Source organism: Hemitrygon akajei, chromosome 20 (genome assembly GCF_048418815.1).
Source record: "Hemitrygon akajei chromosome 20, sHemAka1.3, whole genome shotgun sequence".
NCBI lineage: Eukaryota > Metazoa > Chordata > Chondrichthyes > Myliobatiformes > Dasyatidae > Hemitrygon > Hemitrygon akajei.
The window spans coordinates 17,665,113-17,686,969 of record NC_133143.1 but is presented as its reverse complement, the minus strand read 5'-3'; the positions used below and the strand labels follow the sequence as shown (position 1 = coordinate 17,686,969).

At 38.9% G+C, this 21,857-nt stretch overlaps 1 protein-coding gene across 11 annotated transcripts in view; it reads right to left on the bottom strand.

The window, feature by feature from the left end:
- Positions 1 to 21,857, bottom strand: part of atxn1a (ataxin 1a) — a 478,304-nt gene that overhangs the window by 379,146 nt on the left and 77,301 nt on the right. For 10 of the 11 annotated variants that reach the window (XM_073023948.1, XM_073023935.1, XM_073023940.1 and 7 more), the window contains one exon: positions 2,614 to 2,700. The exons of the other annotated variant lie outside the window; for it this stretch is intronic. The gene's annotated coding sequence lies outside the window, so the exon portion shown is untranslated. The remainder of the gene's footprint in view (positions 1 to 2,613; positions 2,701 to 21,857) is intronic. 11 annotated transcript variants of the gene reach the window in all.

The following is a 21,857-nucleotide window of genomic DNA, read 5'->3' as shown; positions in this document are numbered from 1 at the left end:
GGATGTGAACCAATACAGCAGAGCAATTTAATGCAAAATAGTAGTAAGGTTATTTTGCTCAGCATTATTTTTCTGCTTCACATGTTCAAGAAGTACAATGTGATATCTGAAAATGGAGGTAGGCCCAGGATCTGTCCCAAGACCAGATAAACAATTGAATGTTTATGCATTTTTTGTGGACATTTAACCGCTTCTTGAAATGCCTGAACTTTCACCATTTGATGCAGCTGCCTTTTAACTTATTGCTCATAATTTGCTGTTGAATTTCATAAGGGTTACTCATAACATTAGTGGCCTTCACACAAACTGCCAAACTCAAGAAAACACAAACTTTAAAAAAAACAGAAGTTGCTGGAGACCTGCCCCAAGATCATCTCAATTTCTGAATGCTATTTTACTCAATGTTGCAACCACCCACAATGGCCATTAGATCCCCCATAAATTCATTGCCCACTCACTAGCTCCATCCATCCTTCCTGGCAACAGTCTGAAGCTGAACCAGACTCTTCACAGATCCGATGTCAGACAACATTTTTGCTCCTTCATTATATCACCAAGTGCCCATTTCCACCTTAACATTGCTTAAACTCGGCACTTTAAAAACTCTCTCCAAATACTTGTTAACTTTTCCCTTGATTATTCCAACACTGTCTTAGTTGGCTTCATCCCAGCCATCATGCATAAATCCAAGGTTGTCCAAAACTTTGCAGTCTTATTTCTAACTCACACTGAGTCCCACTCATCACAGGTTCCCAGTTAAATCAATACTCTCACAATTTAAAATTTTTATGCTCGGTATCCAAACCTTTTCCAAATCCCACCAGAATCCCGACCCCTGCCTCTTTATGATCTCAAAACCTCCTTCAAGTCTTTGTATCTCCAAAATATCTACACTCCTTACTCTCTAGTCCCTGACTAATTCCGCCACCCTTCAGCTATCAAGGTTCTAACCTCTGGAGTTCTCATGCTAAATCTTTCTACCCTCTCTCACTTCCTTTAACAATATTAAAACTAGCTTCTCTGACCAAGCTTTTCACTTTCTGTCCCACTTCTTGGCTCCAGTGGAGGACTTTGGAACATGGACTGAGAAAAAAGCAGGCTGCATTTAGCACTGGGGGAAACGGATTTGAGTGGATGACCTTAAAGCAGAGCTGAGAAAACAAAGATACTGAGCTGTTCCGCGAAAAGGATGGGTTGGGGTTTGGAGGCAGGATTGGGTGGGGTCAGAAGGTTTGAAATGGAGGGGAACCATTGAAGATCTTAGTAATATCCAGAATGTGCTCAATAAACACACCACATACCAGTGACATGATCCAAAGACATGTGAAGCCCAGATCTTAAGCTGACCTAACTAACTTCTAACCTCAAAATTAACAAAATATACATTTCTCTGAAACAAGAAGTTTCACTGATACTAGAGATTGTCGCAGATTCAGATAATAAAGGCTATTGATATTAAAAGCTATCAACTATTGTGAATTGTTGTCATGGCCTAAAATTTTATTGTGAAAGAGATCTGCAAATCACAACTTACCTACCATAATTTTACTTTCATGTCTAATTTTTGCATTTTTATGTTATCAGCAAGGAGACGATGTTACAAGTTTTGGACACACTGATATGTGAATGATTACCAGCTCATCAGGCTTGATACTAGTGTGTCTTGCAAATATGCTGGCCTCAAATTGGAGCTGTCACAATAAACCACATCACTGAAGTGTCAGAAACCGACACTAATGAATGCAGCAATTATGCTGGTAGCTGAGGTCACAGTATAACCAAAATGGCTGTGAATGTTGCCCACTGAATATCTTCTACACCCATAGTGTTTGCGAGTGTGCAATTGCTCAAGGTTCACCTCTGTGCACAGTGAGGCATGTTTAATGTCAGAAGACTTACGCAGAAATTCAACTGTGCCTATTTTTAACATGGGAAAAAGGGCTGCATTTAATACCAAGGCTCCAATGTGCTCTCTGCAAAAATTACAGGTTTGGCTAAAGCCCTATTTGAATCAGGACGTGCATGGTTTCCTGATGATTCAGCTGCCAACTTCATTGTGCAGTAGCCGCATTCACTGTGACAGCCAGCCAGTAACACACTCCATGGCCGCCATTCATGAGAATAAAAAACGGCCCAATCGATGAAGATCTGTGTCTGCTTCCAAAAATATTCATGAAGAGGAAGTTCTTCTCATGTATGAGGGAGTGTAACCTTTCCTGTTCATAAAAAAAGTTTGGAATAAAGGAAGCCCCAACAGAAGCGGAACCAATGCCTGTCTATTCTCATGGAAAGCCAACAATATTCAAATTTGCAAATTACAAATTTGTAATGTACTGCTGCCACAAAACAACAAATTTCACAGCATACACTGGTAATATTAAACCTGATTCTGATTCCAGTACACAAGGTGTCACCTGTTCCGCTAGGAAATAAAAGTTATTAAAATAATCTCTATGAGAGTATAGTGGCTGGGTGATCCCTGACAGAGCAGGAACAGCAGGCTGAGATCTACTGCAGCTGCTTGGAAAGATACTGACTGCTTGAGAATCAAAGTGACCTTCAGCTAGATGAGGTGTCGTAATGTTGAAAATCTCCCCACAGAATGTCACATACCTCAATGATGGCAGCCTAAGGACACCAAGCCTTTGAAGAATTTGTTCAACAGAGAGGTTCAGCTAGGATGTGATGATTCTGACAGTTCTGTAGGAAACAGAAGGCAGAAAATAGTGTTACTGAGAAAGAGCAGCTCAGAGAAACAAATAAAGTGTAAGAGTCACAATGAGGCAGATAGGAAGATCAAGAGTTCAAGGGTTTATTCTTTAGTGCAAGGGTTCCCAAACCTTTTTTGGGTTATTGCTCCCTTACTGGCCATTACATAAAAACTATAAAGAGCTTTGAGTTATGATGCACAGTGAAAGAAAATAGGAATTTCAAATTCAAAGCAGTGACAAATAATTGCAAAAATGATTCAAATCTATTTTACAAATAAAATTATTTCTTTACATCAACAATTTCAAAGCATACATCAGCAGCTGAACTATTCACCTCTTCATAGCTTTTTCGCCTTTCAGTGACATGGATGGGCTTGGTGCAGTGATGTCAGATTCTTAACTTCAGGGTAAATGTCACTTAGAAGGGGTCTCAGATCCCCATGTTCAGTAACTTTTCATTGCTTTGAAAGAAGTTAGACGACTGAACTGAAACAGTCCCCCACTATATATGATGTTGGAAAACTAATAAAGTACATCTTGACCTTTTTCCACAGTGCAGCATAGCATCCAGAGATTCCTTTCTGATATGATTTTTTGAACCTCGGCTTCAGCCCAAAGTCACTTTCTAGCAAGACAGTTCATCTTCTATCCTTCCTGTTAATTCCTCATTTCAAGTGTTCAGGAATGGATCTATTACCTCACTTTCCACACAATTTTTATACCCAGCAGCAACAACCCAAAGTAGTGTTTCTGAGCGCAGACATTAATTCTGTTCAGTATACAGCATTACCTTGACTCAAACTTTAATGGAAAGTAGTCAGAAATGCCAGTGGGATGGGGAAGGGTTGAGACAGCTATTGAATGCAACGTTGCAGCAAGTAACACAAATGCAATAGTGTAGTTAAACTTGCCACCCAATAATTTAACTTCTTGGCCATCAATTTAACTTTTTGTTCATCAGTTTAGCTTTCTATTCATCAGGATAACTTTCTGATCATTATTTTTTAACTCTGTATTCACCTAATGAACTTACCATCCATCAACTTTGCATGTTCAGAACACTCCCTCTCATCTCCCTCCCCACACATTGCCTTTGGAAGTTCAGTAAAAATAAACCAGACACAGAGGCTCAAGTATTGTCAAGTGTGCGTGAGAGATTTCCATAATGGAATATTTAGTATTGTACTAAAGAGAATGATACACAACCTGGTTCATTTTGGGGGGGATAAAAAACTAAATTGAACTTAAAAAGTTTCAGAAACATACTAAGATTTATAGCAGAATAGTATCACAGCAGAAATTTTATTAGCTTATAAAACTTGAAACTATTTCTACATATGCATCACAAACATCTAAAAAATCTAATCTTCAAATATATAGCCTCTTTCTCCAAATACTTTAAGTGTCCATTTCAGGTCTATCATGTTGCATTTTCTCCAACAGAAGCCAGAGTATTTGATAAGAATTTCCACAATTTGAAGAGAAAATAATCAGATGAAGTCATCACACAACTTCTTACAGGAAGGGAAGTGCTATCAGTAACCTGCAGATTACAAACTATGAAAAATGTTCCAATGCTGGTTTCTCTACACTCCTCTGAACTCAAATACATAAACACTGGAAAAATTATGGGAGTAATTGATAAAACAATTGCAATCATGAATTTGTGATGGATTATGAGCTTAACAATGCAGGAACATTTAAACCCCATCATTCTGAATGTAAACCGAACTAAGCAGTTTCATTCAATCATTTCATGAAAAATACTCAGCTATGTCAGGATGAGTCATAAGAGTCATAAAGCCATACAACTTGGAAACAGGCCTTTCGGCTCAAACTGTCCATGCTGACTAAGGTGACCAAATTACCAGAGCATTAGGCAGGAACTAGGGAGATTTAATTGAGAACAGCTATTTTGGGGCAAGTCCACATCCAACCTGTGGAGGGTGTTTAATGACCAAATGCTCAGAATGTTCAGGAGAGTTATTTCCAGTCAGAAGGACAAGGATGGCAAGGTAAGAGAACCTTGGATGTTGAGGGAGGTAATGAATTTAGTCAAGAAGAAAAATTAAAATATGTAAAGCTTAGGAAGTTAGAATCAAACAGAACTCTGGAGGATTATAAAGAAATCAGAAAAAGGGAAGTAGGAAAGTCAGGAGGGACCACAAAAAATCCTTGCCAGGTAGGATTAAAGAGAATCCCAAAGCATTCTAAACCTCAGAAGCAAGAGGATAACTAGGGTGGAACACCACAAGGATAAAGGGGAGAACATTTGCTTGAATGTGAAGGACATGAGTGAGGCCTTTAATGGGTACCTCACATTAGTAATTACCAAGGACAAGGATGTGGACTACAGGGAGATCCGTGCTGAGAGTATTAATGTGCTAGAGCATTTTAAAATAAAGGAGACGATAATGCTGGATCTCTTAAAAAGCATTAAGGTGGATTAATTCCCCTGGGCCTGATGGGATATAGCCCAGGTTACTGAGAGAGGCAAGTGAAGAGATTGCTGGGGTCTTAACCAATATTTTTGTGTTCTTGCTAGCCGCAGGCAAGGCCCCAGAGGACTGGTGAGTCTCACATACGTGGTAGGGAAGTTACTGGGACAGAATTCTTAGGGATAGGATTCATGAGCATTTGGAAAACCATGGCATAATTAGGAAGAGCCAGCATTCTCATTGGAGTCTCATCCAGAAGATTAAGATGCATGGGATTAATGGTGAATTGGCTGTTTGGATTCAAAACTGACTCGCTTTTAGAAGACAGAAGGTGGTGGTTGAAGGAACTTATTCTAGTGGGAAGTCTGTGATTAGTGGTATCCCACAGGGATCAGTGCACATTGAGATGAGAAGTGTTGCATGTTTGCAGATCAAATATGAAGAGATATTTACAAAAATATAAGGGCAAGACCCTTAACAGTATTGAGGAGCAGAGGAATCTTGGGGTCCAAGTTCATATCTCCCTGAAAGTGGCTACACAGGTTGATAGAGTGGCTAAGTCCATCATACTGCATTCTTGCATTTATTAGTTGAGGCATTGAGTTCAAAAGTCAGCAAGTTATGTTGCAGCTTTATAAAACTCTAGTTCAGCCACAACTGGAGTATTGCATACAGTTCTGGTCATCCCACTATAGGAAGGACGTTGACGCTTTGGAGAGGGTGCAGAAGAGGTTACCAGGATGCTGCCTGGATTAGAAGGCACTGCTGTGTATTTAATATTTCAATAATATTTGAGTAATCTTGTGTATATATATTTCTTAATTAAGCATTCTTGTTTGTTTAAAAAATTTATTTTGATTTATATGTATAAATGCATGAATTGCATACGTCATCATGCTGCCATGAAATGAGACCCACTTTCTTGGTCTCCCATGACTTCCTTTGAATTAATTTAATGTTTTGAAGTTACAAAACGTAACAGTGGTGACGAGGTATTTTTAAAACAAACCTGAGCTAGCTACTGGCCTGCTGAAGTACAGCAAGAAATTCAAACTGGGAAAAAAAACACAGCAAGAGACAGTCGCATTTTAAACATAAAGCAGCACAGCATACGTTCTTTGGAAAGAAAGACACGATCAAGTTTTTCTAAATAAAGTCAGAAAACAGAAGAATTCATGGGTTCATAAAGAGTGAGTACTGGGTGATAATAATCTTAAAAAGACAGTAGAAATGGCTGGCTACATTGGAAAGATCTGTATCAGAATCAGGTTTAATACCACTGGCATATGTCATAAAATTTGTTAACTTAGCAGCAGTAGTACATGATAAATGTAGAAAAATAATAAATGAATTACAGTAAGTATGTATATAAAAGTTAAATTAAAAATAGTGCCAAAACAGAAATAATTTAAAAAGTGAGGTAGTATTCATGAGTTCAATGGCATGTTTGATTATACAAAAGGATAACTGGATTTTATAAACTGAGCAAATTGAACAGTATTTTGAAGCAAATGAAATAGCCAATGAGAAACAAGTACCAATTTTGCTGTGTGGATTGGGTGAAAAGAAATACAGTTTGCTTCAAAATTTGTCTGCTTCAACCAAACAAGCAGAAATGAGCTTTGGTGATATTGTCAAAGTAATGCAGGAACATTTAGAATCATTTAGAATCCGGGTAATTATAGACCAGTGAGCCTTACGTCTGTGGTGAGAAAGCTGTTGGAAAAGATTCTTAGACACAGGATCTATGGGCATTTAGAGAATCATGGTCTGATCAGGGACAGTCAGCATGGCTTTGTGAAGGGCAGATTATGTCTAACAAGTCTGATAGAGTTCTTTAAGGAGGTGACCAGGCATGGGAGTGTTTTTCTTTGAGGGTAGTGCAGTGGATGTGATCTACATGGATTTTAGTAAGGTATTTGACAAGGTTCCACATGGTAGGCTTATTCAGAAAGTCAGAAGGCATGGGATCCAGGGAAGTTTGGCCAGGTGGATTCAGAATTGGCTTGCCTGCAGAAGGCAGAGGGTCGTGGTGGAGGGAGTACATTCAGATTGGAGGGTTGTGACTAGTGGTGTCCCACAAGGATCTGTTCTGGGACCTCTACTTTTTGTGATTTTTATTAACGACCTGGATGTGGGGGTAGAAGGGTGGGTTGGCAAGTTTGCAGACAACACAAAGGTTGGTGGTGTTGTAGATAGTGTAGAGGATTGTCCAAGATTACAGAGAGACATTGATAGGATGCAGAAGTGGGCTGAGAAGTGGCAGATGGAGTTCAACCCGGAGAAGTGTGAGGTGGTACACTTTGGAAGGACAAACTCCAAGGCAGAGTACAAAGTAAATGGCAGGATACTGGTAGTGTGGAGGATCAGAGGGATCTGGGGGTACATGTCCACAGATCCCTGAAAGTTGCCTCAGAGGTAGATAGGGTAGTTAAGAAAGCTTATGGGGTGTTAGCTTTCATAAGTCGAGGGATAGAGTTTAAGAGTCGCGATGTAATGATGCAGCTCTATAAAACTCTGGTTAGGCCACACTTGGAGTACTGTGTCCAGTTCTGGTCACCTCACTATAGGAAGGATGTGGGAGCATTGGAAAGGGTACACAGGAGATTTACCAGGATGCTGCCTGGTTTAGGAGCTAGGGCTTTACTCTTTGGAGAGAAAGAAGATGAGGGGAGACTTGATAGAGGTATACAAGATATTAAGAGGAATAGATAGAGTGGATAGCCAGCGCCTCTTCCCCAGGGCACCACTGCTCAGTGCAAGAGGGCATGGCTTTAAGGGGAGGGAAGTTCAAGGGGGATATTAGAGGAAGGTTTTTCACTCAGAGAGTGGTTAGTGCATGGAATGCACTGCCTGAGTCAGTGGTGGAGGCAGATAAACTTCACTAGTGTAAGAGACTACTAGACAGGTATATGGAGGAATTTAGGGTGGGGGGGTTATATGGGAGGCAGGGTTTGAGGGTCGGCACTACATTGTGGGCCAAAGGGCCTGTAATGTGCTGTACTATTCTATATATGTTTGAAACCATTGTTGATTGCAGAATGCTTTAGTTTTCTTAAGCAGAATCAAAATTAAGGGGAGTCTATTTCAGTGTATGGAGCTGAATTGTAGAGATTGTTTAAGCATTGTCAGTTCGGCAATGGGCTTAATGATACACCAAGAGGTTGTTTCATTTGTGGAGTTTTACAAGAAAGCATTCAAAAATGGCTCCTAACTGAAACACAGCTCAGATTTAAATAGTTATATCAATGGAAACAGCAGACAGAGACATAATTGAGTTGTAGTCAGGAATGAAAGAGAGCGTGAGCAAAAACAGCAAAGTCTAAACAGAAACTGGTTTGGCCAAACAAATTGTGTTACCATTGTGGCACGGGCTCACATTCACAAAACAAATGCAGGTTTAAAGGCGAAACTTGCCAAAAATGCAACAAAGTGGGACACATACAAAGACCATGAAGGGCACACAAAATTTAATGGACTGCACAGGAAGAGAAAAAGCTAAAAAGTCAAGCTGCGGTTTCAAAAAGTGCACTAATCTGCATGCTATTGATGAAATATCTGATAATGATGAGATTGACACAGGACTAGGTAGCCTTGGGATTTACAATGTGAAAACTAACAATAGACAAGCAATATGGTTTACAATAAAAGTAAATGGTAGATCAATTTAAATGGAATTGGACACAGGCTTAGCTGTTTCAGTCATTCCATAAAATGAGTTTGAACGGCATTTCAAAGATACCAAACTGAAGCTGGCAGATAACCAACTAAGAACTTATACTGGAGAATATATAACTCCAGAAACCAACATTAGGCTTGTACGTGGTAAAAACATGAGGGCCAGCATTGTGGGGACGTGATTAGCTGAGACAACTAAAATTTGATTGGAGATCCATCCACAATGTGCATGCCACATTCCCTGCAATGAAGCCATCTGAATGTGAATTAAGAAAGGTACTGGATAATGCCACAACTGTCTTCATGCTGTACATCACAAACTGTTCCCCAACAGAGGACACACAGGTGTCAGTGCCAACCTCTGTGCCTCTCGTTGGAAAGCATATTGGGCCAAGGAAGGATCATGCTGCTCAGAGGAATCATGAAGGTGACGAAAGCAGTGGTCTGCCTACAACAGTTTTTGTAGGCAACATATCTGAGAAAGTTTCTCAGAAAGTTGAATGCTTATCAATACGTTACTTTCAAAATGTGGTTTAGTTAAGTAAGAAGAGAGTTCCAAGAGCTTCAGGAAAGTTGCAAGCATTCAGCTTTTGTGAGTATAAAGAACCAGAATCTGTTCTGCTTGCATCAAAGTTATTGCATGATTTTCAAGTGGAAGATGAACAGCTTGTAAAAGTAGATATGAAGACCAAAGCCCAGCTGGGTGAAAAGAGGGCCAAAAAGAAAGGAGTCAATGAAGATATGAAAACAGAGGATTCATCAGATGATGCTGAGGATAAAGAAACCAAGAGGAGAGATCAGATCGCAAAGGGGATTAATAAGAGAATACACCAGTGAACTAAATGTGCCTTCTCAAGATCAAGATGCACAAACTAGGAGAAGCTGAGAACAGGAGAAGAAGAGTGTCCAGAGCTGTCAGAAATGCTTCTTGCAGTGTTCAACTCCTACAGCCACCATGGAGGAGGCCCCAGAACCTGAGATTGTTTCACAGCCACGAGTCTCATCTGCCAAGCAGATGATTCCCCTTGTCAGAAAAGATGTAATCCTACAAGAGTAAGAAATTCTCCACATTGATTAAATCTTTAGACCTGAATGAGTCAATATAAAAATTTACTATGATGTGGATGTCTGTATATAACAGATACATTATATAGTATACTGTGTACATATACAATTGAGATGCATTCTCTACTGAGTTGGAGTTTTTGCTAAGAAGGGAGTGTTGTGTATATACTTCAATAATATTTGAATAATCTTGTATATATTTGATTAAGCATTCTTGTTCATTTAAATAATACATTACAGGGTATACGTATAAATATGAGAATTGCATACATCATCATGCTACCATGTGATACATGCGCACCTCACTTAAAGTAAAGATGAAGTTAGACCTGCATTCTTGGACTCCTAAGTCGTCCTTTGAATTAGTTTAACGTTTTGAAGTTACACAACATAACAGGCATTGCTATAATGAGAAGTTGTTTTCCCTGAAGCGGCAAGAGGCTGAGGGGTGATCTGACAGTGTTATTAATTTATGAGTGGTATAGATGGAGTAGACAGACAGTACCTTTTTCCCAGGGTTGAAGGCAATGAGTGGTTTTCCCCACTCATTGCCTTCTGCCAATTAACATGGTCTTAGCAGCCTCACATGCAGCACATTGTCAAGTGCCTTTTAAATGTTGTAATGTACCTGCCTCAATGACTTGCTCTGAAAACTCAATTTATATACTGACCACCTTCAGGTTCCTATTAAATCTCTCCCCTCTCACTTTAAACCTGTGCCCTCTAGTTCTTGATTCCCCAACACTGGGAAAAAGACTATGTGCATTCACCCGAAATATGAGGGACTGCTAAGAGGACGGGATAAGGTACTTTGCTGATGCTTTGATCTAAGAAACAACATTGAATAATGAAACAAACGTTCTGATCTAAGCTGTAATGTGCAAGGCTGATTATGTTTTATTGCATGGATTTTCCCATTGTTCATTTTTCATAAGGCTGGAATTCAAAAATAGGGAAATTGTGAGACCAAAGATTGAGAGATGCCCATTACAAACATTGGGGCACTCGGTGGCCATATTGAACATAAACTTAAGTAACCAATTAATTATGTTTTGCTTAATCAGAACAATTTTTCAATATTATTATGAAGAATGTCTAAGTGATGAATCTGAGATATGTTTCTCATAGACAATAAATGCAACTGTGAATGAAGCATTTTAACTGAGGATTTTGTGTGCTGTTAAGTTCCTTATTTCTGTCTCAGAACACAAGGATTAAAAATTAGCCTTGGCCACATAATTCCTGCCCCTGCTTCACAATGTTGTGATTATTAGTTGGTTGCCAAGGAGTCAGTTTGGGGGATAAGCCAAAACACTCGATTCAAATGCAAACATGCTGTGTGATTTGTTCAGTGGTGTGTACATTTGTTCTACGAAAATGACAGACCTATTTCCAAGTGCAGATTTCCAAATTTGTTGCATGAATCTGAGATATGGGTACAGTGGCATAGTGATTAACTATTGCACTAACATCCAGAGGGGTGGAGTCCAAGGGAAGAGAAGCTCAAATCCCATTAGGCCAACTGGGGAATTAAGTTCAAGTGATCAGACAAATCAGGAATTAAAAGATATTTTTGATGATAATGAAAGTTTGTGATGGCCATAAAAACGCACCCAGCTCATTGATCTTGGCCCTGGTTTGTCTTCCCAAAGTGCAACCCCCCTCACACTTGTCTGCATTAAATTCCATCTGCCATTTTTCCAGCTGTTCCAGATACTGCTACAAGCTTTGATAGCCTTCTTTGATGTCCATTATGCCCCCAATCTTGCAGGCATTTTCTGATCCAGTTTACTAAATTATCATCCACATCATTATATAGATAACAAATAACAATGGACCCAGCACTGATCCCTGCAGCACACCACTAATCACAGGCCTCGAGTCAGGGAGATGATCACTTTCTGCATTCTCCCATGAAGCCAATGTCTAGTCAAATTGACATTGACATTGACAAATCCTGAATACCAAGTAACTTCTTAACCAACCTCCTATGCAGCACCTTGACAAAGGTCTTGCTAAAGTCCATGTAGATAACATCCACTGTCTTGCCTTCATCAACTTTCCTGGTAACTTCCTCAAAAAACTCTATACGATTGGTTAGATAGCAGAGTTTTTTGTCATATTTTATTGGCAGAAGAATATGAGGTAAAGAACCTCCCCTCATATCATCCATCTGGAAGCATTTAGATCCATAAGTATTGATGTGTATGGAGAGATAGGGTTGACCCACTGAAGATGAGTTCTGCAGATTCCTGATGCTGAAATAAATTGCCAGGCTTTCCTGATGTTGAGCCTTGAAACTCATTCCATTGGCAATTGTTCTTCCTTCCTCCACATTCAAAGTTCAAAGTAAATTTATTATCAAGATACATATATGTCGCCATATGCACCACTGAGATTAATTTTCTTGTGGAAGTACTCAATAAATCCATAATAGAATAATAACTATAACAGAATCGATGAAAAACTGCACCAACTTGGGTACTCAACCGTTGTGCAAAAGACAACAAACTGGACAAATACAAAAAGAAAGAAATAATAGTAATGAATAAATATCAAGAACATGAGATGAAGAGTACTTGGAAATGAGTCCATTGGTTGTGGGAGCATTTCAATGATGGGACAAGTTAAATTAAGTGATGTTATCCCCCTCAGGTTCAAGAGCCTGATGGTTAAGGGTAATAACTTATCCTGAACCTGGTGAGTTGAGTCCTGAGGCTTTTGTGCCTTCTTTCTGATGGCAGCAGTGAGAAGAGAGCAAGGCCTGGGTGGTGGAAGTCGCCGATGATGGATGCTCATTTCCTGCATCTATAGCGCACCGTGTAGATGTGCTCAAAGGTGAGGAGGGCTTTACCCGTGATGGACTGGGCCCTATCCATTAATTTTTGTAGATTTTCTGTTCAAAAAATTGGTGTTTCCACACCAGGTGTGATGCAGCCAGTCAAGATGCCCTTCAATATAGTGGGATTCATTAGCTTCTCATTTGGTCCCAGCAGCCACTTGCTCAAACTGGAGCTGGCAACAGCAGCAATTAACAGCAAGTCCTGGACACACAGAGAAGGTCAGGCTCAGTTAAGGTTCAAACTTTCTATCACTGTTGAACAGTGGGTTGGCATTCTTCAGTCAATGTTTGGATGTTGTCAGAGGACTCTCCTTGGAGCGACGGAGGATGAGAGGTGACCTGATAGAGGTGTATAAGATGATGAGAGCCATCGATCGTGTGGATAGTCAGAGATTTTTTCCCAGGGCTGAAATGGTCGCCACAAGAGGACACAGGTTTAAGGTGCTGGGGAGTAGGTACAGAGGAGATGTCAGGGGTAAGTTTTTTTACTCAGAGAGTGGTGAGTGCGTGGAATGGGCTACCGGCAACTGTGGTGGAGGCGGATACAATAGGGTCTTTTAAGAGACTTTTAGATAAGTACATGGAGCCTAGTTAAATAGAAGGCTACAGGTAAGCCTAGTAATTTCTAAGGTAGGGACATTTTCAGCACAACTTTGTGGGCCGAAGGGCCTGTATTGTGCTGCAGTTTTTCTACGTTTCTATGACTCATAAGAGGATCTTTCCTGGATCAGCACGTAAATGTCATCACAAAGAAAGCACAAAGAGCTTCTACTTTCCTAAAAGTTTGTGTAGATTTGGTATATCACTAGAAACTTTGACAACCTTCTATGGATGCAGAGTGAAATGTATTCTAACTGGTTGCATCACAGCCTGGTATGGAAACACCAATGCCCAGGAATGGAGAAGACTATAGTATGGGGTGGATACAGCCCAGTCCATGACAGGCAGACCCTCCCCACCATTGAGTACATTTACGTGGAGGGCTGCCACAAGAAAGCAGTGTCAATTATCAAAGACCCCCAACATCCATGCTGTGCTCTCCTCTCACTGCTACCATCAGGCAGGAGGCCTGGGGTTTCACAGCACCAGGTTCAGGAGCAGTTACTACCCTACAACCATTAGGCTCTTGAACTGGCATGGATAACTTCACTCTCCACAACTCTGAACTGATTCTAAGATCTACAGACTCATTTTCAAGGGCTCTTTGCAACTCATGTTCTCAGTATTATTTTTTATTTGCAGTTTGTCTTCTTTTATCCAATGATTGTTTGTCAGTCTTTGTGTTATTATCATAAATTCTATTGTAAATTATTTGCCCTGTAAATATGCACAATAAAATGGATCTCTTGGTAATCTTGGTACTTAACCTTTGCATTAATGCATTTGTAATATGCATTATCAAATATATACATACTTTGATAATAAATATTTACTTTGAATTTTTTATTCTCACCCTACTGGGTGCTATAGGAACTGCATTCCAGACTTGCCACAAATGCACAAAAGATTGTCAACTCCTGCAAAGTTTTTTTGTTTTAAAAGAATTTAGCTGCATGCCAAAACTCACAGAGAATGAAACACATTAATTTGCTCTTCATCAAGTCATTCTTCAGAGCTGGGGACCCAATATGAACACTAATATATCAGGTTTTACAGGCTGAACTTGAACAGCTAAACAATGAACATGTGTTAACTCCTGAAAGTAATGTGGTTTCATAGTAAAACGCAGAGTGCAAATATAGCTTCTCAGTCATAAGCTGCATACCTGTTTTGCAGTTACAAGATTGATAGAACCAATTACATTAACCTTTTAAGTGAAATTAAGCCCGGAACAGATGATGTAATGAAGACATAGAGGTGAGCTAGGTTACAGTCAAAACCTATACTGACAAGAAATTAACAATCTGGTAGTCACATGCTAACAGTTGCTATGGATTGGAAAAGGAACGGATAAAAAGATATGAACGCTTTAAAGTTGGTCATAAAAATGAATTAAATCTCAGATGTCAAGCATCTATTCACATATCTGTGTCAGCGTGTGTAACTCCAAAGAGGGGCTCTGTTGAAAAGTCAGAAAAGCACTGTACCTGACAAGATGCAGCAGATCATTACAATCCTACTGCTCTAAGTAATCAAGTAGATGTTAACAACAGACCCTCCCTTACCTATCATTCCATCAGGAACTGTTTACAAAAGTAGATTTCCCATTACATCCGTGCACTTTTTTAAAACTATCATTTCTGATTGTGCAGAGATCAATGACAGTGCTTGCCAGATTATGTCATCTGTGGCAAAGCAACGGTGTACTCCAGTAATCTCTTCTTCTGAGAGTTTAAGGTGGTTGGCAAACAACCTTAAGGTGTATTACTGCCACATTCTAAACTGGAGTGTGGGTCAGGATATCCAAATCCTATATATTTACATTTGTATCACATACTATTTAAAAAAGACCAAAATGCTTAAGGAACCGCACTATATATTTAAATAATAATACTGTCATTCTTTTTGCAAAACATAGTTAATGTTAAATTGTATTTTATTCTGCAATCACTTTAAAATCAACCATCCCCTCTGTTGATTATATCTTGGACATGTCACCAGAAGATACTGAAACATTTCTTGTTGATTACAGTACTCACACCTCCCATTATTGTGTTTCTTCATTGAAAACAATGTACTATTTAACCATGTGCCCAAACCTCAATCTCAATATTACCACCTCCTTTTTCCTGATTTCTTCAACAATCCCACTTCCTCCTGGATACTATAATGATGACTGCCTGTCCTCTCTTCATCCCACTATTTTCTCCACATCTTTTAAATGTAAAGTTTAATACTGTTTTTCATTTCTCCTTTACTGTAATTTATTTGAATATCCACTTCTGCTCATCTAGTTGCCTCCTTTGCTAATTTATCCCACTTGCTCATTCTCTCTAATACCTACATGTACTGGAATCCACAGAAGGCATACACAGAGTCCCATCATTTAAAGTCTAAATAAGGTTTGTATTATCTCACACATGATGTCTGGTGTTGAATGTAAATCTTTTAGATTCCTGATTGTTGTGCTTTAATCAGACAATATTATATCTCTCATCGGCCTCACTTCCTCCTCTAATGAACTCAAACTCCCAAAGAAAAGTCTAGAATTTCCCCTTTAATGTGATTGGTTCCTGTCAAGTTTCTTTTAAAAAGGGATCCATCATTGCTAAATAGGAGGCCAATTGCATTGAACAATTCAAACACATACCTTTTATTAGGACAACCTTTTTTTTTAATAGTTTTCAAAGTGTTTTACAGGGAACCAAAAGAAATAATTCAGATAAATTTAAAGAGGAAGCTGTAAAATATTGATATTATAAAAATATTAAAATACATTACATTTTGAAAATTTTATGTAAAAAAGATTAGAGTTGACAAATATAAATTTCTTTGAGCTATAAATAGTAGTTATGGCTTAGAAAACCATTAAAAACTTACTAAGACTTCATGCAACAAAGCTAGCATTTCAGGTGAGTGGTTTATAAATTCAAAACTGGAATTGCTCTCAATCACATGTATATTATAAACAATTTCCAAAACCCTCTTCTATTGCCTTCACATTTCACTACATCATAAGCTTTACATATATGACTACTCACTAATTTCTCCTGGTTTTATTGGAGATGTCTGCAACCAGTGCAAATTAGCAGGGCAGCAATGACAGCAACACTTGAAGAGTTCTTGAATATGTACATGAATTGGAAATATTTAGAGGCTGGGGTCCCCAACCTGGGGTCCATGGACCCCTTGCTTAATGGTATTGGCCTATGGCATAAAATGGTTAGGAGTCCCTAACCATTTTAGAGAGATATAGGCCAAACCCAGGCAAATGGGACCAACTTCAATGGGAATCTTGGTTGGCAAGAACCAGTAGTGAATAAAGGCCTGTTTCCGTACTGTGTGACTTTACAACGGCAACTTCTGGACATGCAAGTTAAACCAAGCATGTGTGGAAATTCCAAGATTACAAATTGATGCCTAGAGAGAAAGGCCGAAAATGCTGATTTCATTTTTTGTTGTTACTACTGCAAAGCATGGGACGTACCCAGTGGGAAATGTTTCCTTGCAAATGAGGGTTAAAATGTTCATAACGTGGTCTGGTGTTCAATGTTTGTGAACTTATGAAACTAAATTTGATTCAAAATGTGCATGGGTTTTACAAGCGAGACATGGATCACAAGAAGAATGTTTGAGACAACAAGAGTTTAGTTTCAACACTTGGCCTGTCTTAAAAAAAAGAGTGCAACAAATACCCAGAAGCTGAATGAACCTGTTTAAACTCAGTACACTGACAGTTTGGAGGGCAACAAATCTTTTGTTTGAGGATTTGGCACTGAAAAGATTCAGTAGCACATAAGATCCAGGCCTTATATAAAGAAATCTCTCTCCCATAGACTCTGTCATTCTTTAGTGGTTGAAAAAAAATCTGAGAGTCTTCCAGATGTATATGATGGATGAATATTACAAGCACACAGATGTATAAGTGAGGTGACCTTCTACCCAATTTTTAAAAATTCCCTGTACTTAGAGCCAACACCATCTCATCAGTACAATAGTTTCTCTCCATTCCCGATGGTTTAAAATGTTATTAGTTATAACTAGGGGCTCTGACAGCCTATCAAAAATAGACGCTGTACACTTTTACCTATTAACAAATATGATTATCAGCCATGGAAAGTAAGCATACTGTCTGCTTTCAAATTCTGTTTAGGCCAATTTAGTGTATATTTCATTCTGCAAATGATTTCTAGTCTTGTAGCACATAATTTGCAATTTGTTTCCACAGCAGTATACAGTTCCCTGATGCATCATATCCAACTGAAAGTAGAGTACAAGAAAAATCTTTCTGACATTTCATAAAATGCCTGCAAAATAATTATCATAGCACACAGGTAAACTTAAAATACTGTACTGCTTTGACATGAGGTTATCTTAATACTCTTAAATTTCACTTGCATTGCCTTATATGTACGTACTCTGAGGTAACCCTCTAATCTGTAACATCAGGTCTTATAGAAGTAAATGGCAGCTAAATGGAAGATCAAAGATTAGGATGTACAGTGGATTCTGGTTAATTGGGCCAATGGTTAATCGGGGCAGTCACTGATTTAGATTAACTCTTAAACTCTAATCTCTTAAGAACAAAAACTAACCAATAAAATTGCCAGAGTTGTGGACGTTAGACATTACATCAAGTTTCGAGTGAAGTTTTAAAATAGCATCAGTTGTGTGTGTTAGTGTTCAAAAAGTAGTTATTTTTGTCACTGCTGGTTGTCAAGAATAAGCAGCAATACAATTCTAAACTGTTTTGCTCACTGTTGTTTCAAACATTCAGGCTTGGAGATGCCGTAAACCATTTCACTACTTTAACAAATTAGGAACTATGAAGAATTTGAAGTTACTGACAATCATCTTAAATATTACAATGAAAATAAAGATTAGGAGGATACAAACATCAATAGTATTGTATGAAGGCAGCCCATTATCTGCTTTAGGTGTCTGCACTGATTTTAGTCATTATGTACACTGGACAATAACTAAAAGTAAGTAACACAGTTTTACGTACTGTAGTACTATTGTTAGTGTTCTAATTTGTTCTGTATTTCATTTAAATACATAATTTGTTACTCAGTTTGTCTTTTTTTTATACCTTTTTAACTTTTTCCATGAAATTTCGGCTAATTGAAGCAGCTGTTTAATTGGGCCGAAATGTACTGTCCCGATGTCTCCTGATATGCCACCTCAGCAATGAAATTCTTGCACTACAATATACTCTCTGATTTTTTTGTACTATGATCTTCTTTATGCAGTTTTTCTCTCTCTTCACTTTCTTGTAAATTTATGCAGAATTAATGAACAATTTATATTCTGTATGCTATCTTGTACTTGTGTGCTTATGATGCTGCTACAAACAAGTGTTTCATTGTATCTGTAGCTAACCGTAGTTGTGCATATAACAATAAACTCAACTTTCCATGCCTTCAGATCTGGCTTGCTGCTGACCTCAATACAATGTCATTGATTACAGCCCAATTCCCAATGGATCTCCACATATCTTTTGTGTAGAACACACAACTTGCAGGCTGAGTCAGTGGTGAGGGAGGCCAATGCAATGTTAGCATTCATTCCAAGAGGGCTAGAATACAAGAGCAGGGACGTGATGCTGAGGCTTCATAAGACACTGGTGAGGCATCACCTTGAGTACTGAGAACAGTTTTGGGCTCAACTAAGAAAAGATGTGCTGGCATTGGAGAGGTTCCAGAGGAGATTCACAAGGATGAGTCCAAGAATGAAAGGGTTCTCGAGGAACATTTGATGGCTCTGGGTCTGGAGTTGCTGGAATTTAGAAGGATGAGAGGGGATCTCCTTGAAACCTTTTAAATGTTGAAAGGCCTAGACAAAATAGATGAAGAAACAATGTTTCCCATGGTGGGGGAATCTAGGACAAGAGGGCACAGCTTCAGATAGAGTGGAGTCCATTCAAAACTGAGATGCAGAGAAATTTCTTTTGCCAGAGAGTGGTGAATTTATGGAATTTATTACCACAGGCAGCTGTGGAGGCCAGGTTGTTGGGTGTATTTAAGGCAGAGCTTGATAGGCTCTTGATTGGGCACAGCATCAAAAGTTATGGGGAGAAGGCCGAGGAGTTGGGCTGAGAAGAGGAGAAACTGAATCAGCCATGATTAAATGGCGGAACAGACTCAATGGGTGAAATGGCCTAATTCTGCTCCTATTGTCTTATGGTCTTTTGGAACATAGAACTGAGACAGATCCAAAGCTGTTCCTGCCAGTGGTACAGCAGGTAGTGCTATTGTCTCAAAGCTCTAGCGCCCCGAGTTCAATCCTGACCTCTGATGGTGTCTGTGTCAAGCTCTCCTTGTCAAGAGTTGGGTTGTCCTCCTGGTGTTCTAATTTCCTCTCACAGTGACATTGGTATTAGTTTGTTATCGTCTAAAGTACCAAGATACAATCAAACACTTTTTTTGCATGTTATCCAGGCAGATCAAATCATAAATAGGCATATCAATGTAGTGAACAGTGCAGAATATACGTAGTGTTGCTGAGACAGAAAAAGAGCAGTGCAGGTATCTCTGCCATTCCTCGCAACCTTGGCAAAGCTGTGATTCATCTGGATAGGTATGCTGGTTAGTAGATTAATTGGTCACTGATAAACTCTGATAGCAGAGTCAAAGGGGAGATGTGGGGGCCCATAAGAGAAAATAAGTTGCAGGGGAGTATCTGGGGAAATGGAATTATTGTGATAGCTCAAGGGTCTCCTTCAAATGGTCTCCAGTGTCATTATGAAGTAAGAAAGATAAATAACAATTTCCTAAAAATTATTTCTCAAGATGCAGGTGTCACTGGGGAAGTATCACTGATTACCCTTTCCTGGTTACCCAGATACAACTAATTGGCTTTCTTGGCCGTTTGACAGCAGGCAAGAAGAGATGGTAAAGAGGGAGATTTTGGTAAGGGAGAGTTGAATGAGGTAAATAGTCACGGATAAACTTGGAGGAAGGGCTTCCCACTCTACATCTTTTTTAAAGGTGCCAAATTGTGCATACATTCAACTTTTACAAATGGATAAGGTATTTATAAATTACTAAGGGAAATGCTAACAAGAAAGAATTGTATGTTGGAAATCCTTCGCTGCCTGAAAGTGAACTTGTTAAAACAGTGCAGTTATTGCAAAATAATCCTTTACAAAATGCATGTTTTGAGAAGTCCTTTCCAACATTGTTTAGGGAGGAATGAAATCTGGAAGACTTTCTACAGGGAACAAAGAGAAAAAAGTACTTAATACTTCTCTGCCATTTCTAAACTTGTGGAAGGAACTCGCACTCAATTTTGTGTCAATCTTAGGAGAATCAAATAAAGTTGTGCTCAGAAACACACCGCTACAGCAATGCCATTCTGCATGACTGACTCAATAATTATCTCAAGCTGAGTCAGGCCAATGAAATGGATATCTTAGCAAAACTAAAACAAGCTGAACAGACCAAGCTTATTTTGAATCATACAATTGGGTTTAACATACTTTAAAGTACGTCTTCATGAAGTACAATATCTGGACAAGGCAAAATAAAAATAAAATAATTGCTCCATAAAACACTGCACAGCCACTGTTAAAGATACAATTGCAATATTAGCTACAGAGACAGAACCTAATGAATTTAGCTACTACATGAAATAACAGATAGAAATGCTTTTGAAAATGGCTAATATTTCCCAGTCATATAACATTTTGATAAATGATAATGTGATAAAGTCTGACATGTTACCTTTTAGAAGGGAAAGATTAGGAACATAGTAAAAATCCAGACTTGCTGTGCAGGCTTCCAACTGTAAAGCTTGTTTTTTTTAGAAAAAACTCAGAAATATCAGGTACAGTCAGACTGGACTGACAAAGGAAGTCATCTACAGCTAAAGTGATATTTTAAGGGTTGATTCCACAAAGGAAACTTAGCTTCAAAGAAGTATGAGAATACGAGAGGTTTCTAAGCAAACTCCCAATAACCAGGTGAAAGTGAAAAACTGGCTCTCTCAGCTTTCATCTTGGGTGCCTAATTAACTATAGTCAACTCTGGTGCTTTGCAGTAATACGCAGTCAAAACCTAAAAGTAAAAAATTCCGGCCTTTGAAGGAAGGTAAGTTTGTCAGTAGATAAGTACTAGTGGATTTTACATCTGCACTCACATTCAAATCCTACACTGTGTTCACATGAAGGAAGGCATGAACATAACCTTCATAACACTGGGAAGAAATTTTAGACTTATTATAGTAACAACTATTCATTATATTCAAGGTTAGGTGGTGGAATCCCAAGCATTGTTCTATACCAAGACCATTTTTAAAATTTGCATCCTTGGTTGTAAATCCCTCCGTGATCTCATCCTTCCCATAACCTTCAGCTCCTGCAGTCCAGCAGTGCCCTAGAGACCTGTGGGCTACTTCACTTCTGGCCTCTTGCCAATTCTAATTGCTCCTCTAGTCTGACAGATCTTCAGCTGGCGAGGTACTAAGCTCCAAATTACCTAAAGCCTGCTCTAAAGCTTTAAATTAGGTTTTATTCTAACATTG